General features: G+C 35.1%; 1 pseudogene; it reads left to right on the forward strand.

Moving 5' to 3' along the window:
- The first annotated feature begins 7,031 nt into the window (after positions 1-7,031).
- Positions 7,032-7,148, forward strand: LOC112478244 (annotated as a pseudogene).
- Positions 7,149-8,818: the final 1,670 nt, after the last annotated feature.

Consider the following 8,818-nt stretch of genomic DNA (forward strand, 5'->3'; position numbering starts at 1 on the left):
TGTGTTCAGCAGATAAAAGTGAAAGAGCTAAGTAGGAATGAGATAATAAAAAGCCTCCTGCATCAGGATAAGATGTAAATTTATCCTGTAAAAAGGGATAGTGAGATACTAAAGATAACTAAAAAATATATAACATGAATCTCTTTTTTAAGGGTATGATTCCTCTTAAGAGAGAAACCTGATCAATTTGACCACATGAAAATTAAAAAGTTTACTTGGCACAAACATCATGAACAAAATCAAAAGATGAATGACAAAGTGAGAAAATTATTAACCATATACATGACAGAAAAGGGGATAATTTCCTCATATAATACAAAAAAAAATCTAAAGACTAATATAATACAAGAGAAAAGACATATAGATCCTTCATAGAAAAAAAATAAATTACTAATGACTTTTTTAAAAAATTAAAAACTTGACATATTACGTCCAAAGTTTGCTAAAACATCATATTGGTGGAGATTGTGGGGAAAGGCACTCAGAGCAAAAAGCATTAGTCCAAAGTAAAAGGAATACTCTATAGTAAAAAAAAAAAAAAAAAAATACCCCACTGTGGTAAACATCCTCTAAAATAGCTCCTAATAATCCCTGCTTCCTGGTGTTGGATGCCCTTGTGTGATCCTTTCCCCTTGAGTGTGGATTGAATCTAGTGACTCTCTTCTAACCAACATAATGTGACAAAAGTGATGAGACATCATTCCCAAGAATTACAAAAGGACCCCAGCTTCCATTTTGCTCACTCTCTCTTGCTCTCTCTAACTCACACAGAGGGACATCAGCTACTAGATTATAAGCTGCTTTTTGGAGAGGCTCCTGTGGCAAGGAGCTGATATCGCTGGCCAATAGCTAGTAAGGACCTGTGGCCTGTCAACTGTATGTGAGTGAGCTTGGAAGTGGATCTTCTAACCTTAAGATGACTGCAACCCTGGCCAACAATTAGATTGCAGCCTTATAAGAGACTCTGAGCCTGAGGACCTAGCTGAGCCAAATCCACAAAAAGTATGAGATAATAAATGCTTATTATTTGAAGTCACTAAGTTTTGGGACATTCTGTTACACAGCAATAGATAACTAGATTTTGATACCTGGAAGTGAGGTGCTGCCTTGGCTTTAAAACCAGGCAGTGGGCAGGACCTGGACAGATTTTTGAGAAGCACGCTAGAGAAAGTTTAAATTGCTTTGCAGACTGTGAGTAGAAATCTGGACTTTGAGGATGATGCCAATAAGGGCACTAAAGGAAGTGAAGAACATGTTATCAGAAAGTATAGAAAGAGAAGTCCTTATTATGCAGTAGCAGAAAGCTTAGCAACATTATTGCCTTTAGTAACAGGGAAAGCAGGATATGTGTTGAATGAACTGGGTGGTCTAGCTGAGATTCCCAAACAAACTGCTAAAGCTGCTGCTTACTATGTTCTTGTTGCTTGTAATTAAAAGAGAGCATAGAGTGCTTATGAAGGAAAAATGGTTAAATAAAAAGGAATCCAAATCGGAAGATTATGGTAAGATGAAAGAATAGGAAGCACAAGGAATTCATCTCTCTACCTAGATAACGTTTTTCCTGGCAGAATCTGTCTAACTATTTTGGACTTTAGAGTCTATTCAAAAGGCTTGCAACTTTCAGGGGAAAACTTGGACAATAAATTAATTTAGGTCAATTTCAGCTTAGTTTGGTAGCAACTACCCATTTCCCATCCCATAGATGAGTGGCAGGCAGTCATGCACATTCCAGGAGCAGCTTGCATGCAGCTTGCAGAGCCAGGGGAGGCAATAAGGAGCCTGTCCTCCAAATATTGGGGATCAATGCCCTGAGCCCTTATTGCTGTTTCTGATTGCAGAAGTGTAGACACAGAGATAGGCAGCCATTATTGCAATGCTCACCACCATTGCTGTAAGCCATGCCCTGCAGCTGAAACAATTTCCCCCTTTCATTTTTCTCTTTTCCTCCTTGTGTGAGATAGACATTAAAAGAATAGGACATTCAAAAGCAACCACATGTACAGGGGAATTTACAGTCATGGCACATACCCAGAGAAAGGTGCAGGCTCTGAAAAAGACTTGAGAATGTGTTAAGTGTACACCTCAGGTTGATTGTTGGCACAGAGACAGACTATAAGGGGTGGAGGGAAGGGGTAGAGAAGCAAACTCTGGGAAACAGAAAATTGACAGTACTATCCATTAAATCAACAAACTATCTCTGACAAAGATCAAGTGGCACGCTAACCAAAGATTTTAAAACAATTACCTTAAGATGCCCAAAACTCTATAGGAGGATGTTGAGAGAGAAAAAAAAAATGGTGTATAAACAAAGTAGAAACGTCAATGAAAAGACAAAACAAAAAGAAACAATCAAAAAAATTCTGGGCTGATAAACACAACTGAAATGAAAAATCCTTCAGAGGGATTCTAAAGAAGATTTGAATAGGCAGAACAATGAATTATCAACCTTGAAGAAAGGACAATCGAAGTGATCAAGTCTGAGAAAGAGAGAAAGTAAAGACTGAAGAAAAGCACACAGGGCAGAAGGAACCTATCAAAAACTATTAAGTGGAGAAACATACACATCATGGGAGTCCCAAAATGAGAAAAGACAGGAAAAAGGACAGAGAAATTATTTGAAGAAATAATAATTGAAAACACCCCAAATTTGATGAAATACATGATTATAAACATCAAAAAAAAACTCAACTAATTTCAAGTAGAATGAACTCAAAGACGCACCTCACCAAGACACACTATAATCAAACTGCCAAAGGCCAAAGGCAAAAAAGAAAATCTTGAAAACAGCAAGAGAGAAGCAACTCATCAAACATAAGGGATCCTCACTAAAATTATAAGCGGGTTTCTCACCAGAAACTTTGAAGGCCAAAGGACTGATATATTTCAAAGTGCTGCATCCTATTTCCAGCAAAACTGTCCTTCAAAATCAAGTAACCTATTTCCAGTAAAATTGTCCTTCAAAAGTGAGAGAGAAATTAAGACATTCTTAGATGAACAAAAGGGAGTTCATTACCAGTAGATCTGCCTTTCAAGAAATGTTACCAGGTATCCTTCAGGTTGAAATAAAAGGGCACTAGACAGAAACATGAAGCAGTACAAGGAAATAAAGATCTCTATAAAGGTGACTACGTGGCAATTATAAAAACTAGTATTACTTTTAATTTTGGTTTGAAACTCTACTTTTTGTTTTCTACATGTTTTAAGAGACATACATTTTAAAAAGAGAATTATTAGTTTAAAAGTTAGTATTATTATAATTTTGGTGTATAGCTACACTTTTTGTTTGCTATATGATTTAAGAAACTAATGAATAAAAGGAACAATTATTAGTCTATGTTTTTGACAAAATGTATAAAGAGATAATATTGTGACATCAATAACTAAAAATGCATGGGGACAAAGCTAAAGGAGCAGAATTTTTGTATGTTATTAAAGTTAAGATGGTATAAATTCAAATTAGAGTGTTATAACTTTAGGATGTTAAATGTCATGGTAACCACATGGTAACCACAAAGAAAATAACTATAGAATATACACAAAAAGAAATGAGAAGTGAATTTAAACATTTCACTACAAAAAACAAATATGAAAGAAAACAGTAATGAAGGAAATAAGAGACAATACAGCTATATAGCACACTGATAACAAATAACAATATGACAACAGTGTCTCCATATCAGTAATTACTTTAAATGAAATGAGTTAAATATTCCAATAAGAAGACAGATATTGGCAGAGTGGGTAAAAAATAAAAGATCCAACTATATGCTGTCTGTAAAATACTTACTTTAGATCCAAAGACACAAGGAGGTTAAAAATGAAAAGATGGAAAAAGATATTCCATGCAAATAGTAATCAAAAGAGAGCAGGCAATGATATTAATATCAGACAAAGTAGATTTTAAATTTAAAAATTTAGAAAGGAAAAAGGATATTACATATTAATAAAAGGTTCCTTACAGCAAGAAAGCACAACGAATATTTATGCAGCAAATAACAGACCATAAAAATACATGAAGCAAAAACTGACAGAACTGAAGTGAGAAATAGATAGATAGTACCGCAATAGCTGGAAATTATCACACCACTCTCAATAGTAGATAAAACGACCAGACAGAAGATAAATAAGAAAATGGAGGGCTTGAACAATATAATAAACAATATAATAAACCAACTGCATCTAATAGACATATACAGAACACTATATCTAACAATATAATACATTCTTCTCAAGTACACATGGGATATTCTCCAGGACAGACCATGTTAGGACACAAATTAAGTATAAATAGAGTTTAAAAGATAGATACCATGCAAAGTATCTTCTCCAAGCACAACAAGATGATGATAGAAATCAATAAGAGGAGGAAAACTGGAAAATTCACAAATTTGTACAAATTAAACAACATATTCTTAAATGACCAATGGATAAAAGAAGAAATTACAAGGGAAATTAGAAAATACTTGAAAACACAGACAAAACATACTGAAATTTATGGCACACAGCAAAAACAGGGCTAAGGCGGGAAATTTACAGTTATAAATGCTTACATTGAAAAAGAAAAAAGATCTCACATCAAGCACCCTAACTTTACAACTTAAAGAACTATAAAAGAAAAATAAACTAAACCCAAGCTAGCAGAAGGGAAATAATGACGATTAGAGCAGATATAAGATAGGGTAGAAAAACAATAGAGGAAATCAACAAAACCAAAAGTTGGTTCTTTGAAAAGACTAACAAAACTGACCAACCTTTAGCTGGATATGATAATAAAAGAATACTCAAATGACTAAAATCAGATATGTAAGTGGGGACATTAGAGAGGATTATGAACAACTGGATACCAAAATTGAATAACCCAGACAAACAAGACAAATTACTAAAAACACAAAACCTACCAAGATCTAATCATGATTGAATAAAACATCTGAATAGTAAGGGGATTCAATTAATAACCAAAAACCCCTAAGGAAGAAAAGGCCCTGGATCTGAATACTTCACTGGCGAATCCTACCAAACATTTAAAGAACTAACACCAACACTTCTTGAACTTTTCCCAAGAATTGAAGAGGAAGGAACACTTCTTAACACATTCTATGAGGCCAGCACTGCCCTGATACCAAAGCCAGACAAAGGTACTACCAGTAAAGAAAACTACAAACCAATATCCCTTATGATCATAGTTGCAAAATTCTCAACAGAATATCAGCAAACTGAATTCAGGAACATATTAAAAAGATTATACACCATGACCAAGTAGGATTTACTCCTGGAATCTAATCTAAAAGTCAATTAATGTAATGCATCATATTAACAGAATAAAAGGAAAAAAACCTACGTATCTCAACTGATGCAGAAAAGGCTTTTGGCAAAATCCAACGTCCTTTAAAGTTAAATAATAATCAATAAATTAGAAATAGAAGGAAACTACCTTAACATAATAAGCCATTAATGAAAAACCCACACTATCGTATTCAATGGTGAAAGACTGAAAGATTCTACTCTAAAATAAGGAACAAGGTATGAATGGCTCCATAGTGTAGTGGTTAGGACATCTGCTTTAAACGCAGAAAGTCCTGGGTTTGCACCCCAGGTGGAGCCACGGACCATACCCCAGGTGCACCAGGCCCCGGGTGCATGCCACGAGCGTGTGGGAGGAGACGCCCTGCCTTCAGAGATCCAGCTCTTACGGGGAAATGGCAACATCCATAGATCATGGGTGGAAGTGGAAATTAAAGAGGAAAAAATAAAATAAGGAACACAGTAAAACTCTGCTTTTTAGCATTTCTATTCAACAGAATACCGGAAGTTCCAGCCCGAGCAAGTAGACAAGAAAAAGAAAAGGCATCCAAACTGCCAAGGTGGAAATAAAATTATCTGTCACAGGAGATATAATCTTATATGTAAAAATCCCAAAAGATACCACAAGAAAACTGTTAGAAGTAATAAGTGAATTCAGCAAAATAGCAAGATATAAATCAATACTCAAAAATAAGTTACATTTTCATACACTAACAAAGAAGACTCCAAAAAAGAAATAAGATAACATTCCCATTTACAAGAGTATCAAAAAGAATATAATACTTAGGAATTAACTTAACCAAGGAGGTGAAAAACTTATACAATGAAAACTATAAAACACTGCTGAAAAGTACGTAAGGAACATACTGAAAACTATGAGACGTTAATGAAAGAAACTGAAGAAGACACAAATAAATGGAAAGTTATCCCATGTTCATGGATCAGAAAAATTAGTATTATTAAAATGTCCATACTACCCAAAACCATATATAGATTCAGTTCAATCCTTATCAAAATTCCAATGGTATTTTTTCACAGAAGTAGAGGAAAGAATCCTACAATTCACACAAAACTACAAAAGACCCCAAATAGCCAACGCAATCTTGAGAAAGAAGAATAAAGCTGAAAGCCTCACTCTTCCTGATTTCAAACTATATTACAAAGCTATAGTAACCAAAACAGTATGCTACTGTCATAATCATATAGATCAATGGAACAGAACAGGGAGCCTAGAAATAAACCTGCATGTATATGGCCAACTAATCTTTGACAAAGGTGCCAAGAACATAAAAGGAGAAAGGACAGTTTTCAATAAATAAATGTGGAAAACTGGATGTTTATATGCAAAAGAATAAAATTGGACCCCTATCTTACACAACTCACAAAAATTAACTTGAAATGGACTAAAGATCTATGTAAGACCTGAAACCAAGAAACTCCTTGAAGAAAACATAGGGAAAAAGCTCCTTGGTGCTGGTCTTAGCCATTTTTTTTTTTGCATGTAACACCAAAAGCACAAAGAAAATAAAAAATTAAAAAGTGGAACTACAACAAACTAAAAAGCCTCTGCACAGCAAAAGAAACGATCAACAAAATGAAAAGGTACTATATGGAATGAGAGAAAATATTTGTAACCATATATCTGATAAAGGATAATATCTAAAATATATAGGGAACTCATACAACTCAAGAGCAAAGAAATAAATAATCTGATTAAAAAATGAAAGACCATCTATGGCCATGCCACCCTGAACAAGCCCGATCCCATCTGATCTGGGAAGCTATAGGGTTGGGCCTGGTTTGTATTTAGATGGGAGACCACCTAGGAAGACCAGGTGCTGCAGGTGTAAAAACTAAAAAATAAGGGATTGTAAGCTGACAAGGTCCTTGCAATCTGTGAGGTCAACCAAGGGTTGCCTCACCCAAAACAAACAAACAAACAAAAAAATAAAATAAAAATAAAAGATGTGAATAAACATTTTCTTCAAAGAAGACATACAAATGGCCAACAAGTACATGAAATGATGCTCAACATCACTAATCATCTGGGAAGTGTAAATCGAAACCACAATAAGATATCATCTCACACTCATCAGAATGGTTATCATCAAAAAGACAAGAAATAACAGGCATTGGCAAGGATGTGGAGAAAAGTGAACCCTTGTGCACTGTTGATGGGAATGTAAATTAGTGCAGCCACTATGAAAATTTTATGGATGTTCCTCATAAAATTAAAAACTACCATATGACCCAGCAATTCCATTCCTGGATATTTACCTGAAAAAAAAAAAATGAAATCACTGTCTCTAAGAGATATATGTAGTCCTATGTTTATTGTAGCATTATTTACAATAGCAAAGATATGGAAACAATTTGTGTCCATTGACAGATGAATGGATAAAGAAAATGTCAAATACACACAAACACAATACAAAAATATTAGTCATAGAAAAGGAAAGAAATCCTGCCATTTGAGACAACATGGATGAACCTTGAGGACATTATGCTAAGTGAAATAAGTCAGACAGGGGCTCTTTTGTGCCTCCTATACCCCACCCCCATTTTTGAACAAAAATGTTTAGAGTGTTTATCCTATGCCTTTCTCACCATTGTATGTCCCACTATTGGGTATGAGTGGAGAGGAGTTTTACAGATTGAGGGGAACTGAAAGAGTTGTACTTAAGGAATTAAACCTAAGGAGCCTCATCTAGATAACCAGATTCTGAACTGCGAGCTGATGCTGTGTACCTGAATGAGACTTTAGGGGACCTGGGAAGGAGAACTAATTATTTTGCATGTGCAGGAGACATAAGGAAGACAATAAAATGATCTCAGATGATCCCTGCTTCCTTATATTTATGCCCTTGTGTAATCTTCTCCCCTTGAGTGTGGGCTGGACCTAATGACTTTTCTAAACACAAGAATGTGGCAAAGTGATGAGATATCATTTTTGAGACTAAGTTATAAAAGGACTCGTACTTCTAACTTGATCACTCTCTTTCTTGCTTTCTCTCTCATTCACTCTGAGGGACACCAACTACCATGTTGTAAGTTGCCTTCTGAAAAGGCATTAAGTGGCAAGGAGCTGGTATCTCTAGCCAACAGCCAGCGAGGACCTGAGACCACATAACAGCCAGATGAGTGAGACTGGAAGCAGATCCCACCCAGTCGAGACTTAAGATCACTGCTATCTTGGCTGACACCTTACCTGCAACCTTGTGAGAGACCCTGACCTAGAGGACACAACCAAACTGTGCCTGAATACCTGTTGCACAGAAACTGTGAAATAATAAATGTTTAATGATTAATGCTGCTATATTCAAGAGTAATTGTTATACAGAAATAGATAATACATCCATAATGAAGAGCTAACAATCAGTAATATGTTCAATATGTAGCTAATATATATATTATATTTATACATACATATCTACCTTCCTCTCTTTCTCTCTCTCTATATACACACACACGTACATAATATATTGTCTTTTTAAGAACCTTGGAAAATGCACAAAAG

Source organism: Pteropus alecto, unplaced genomic scaffold (genome assembly GCF_000325575.1).
Source record: "Pteropus alecto unplaced genomic scaffold, ASM32557v1 scaffold42, whole genome shotgun sequence".
NCBI classification, from domain to species: Eukaryota; Metazoa; Chordata; class Mammalia; order Chiroptera; family Pteropodidae; genus Pteropus; species Pteropus alecto.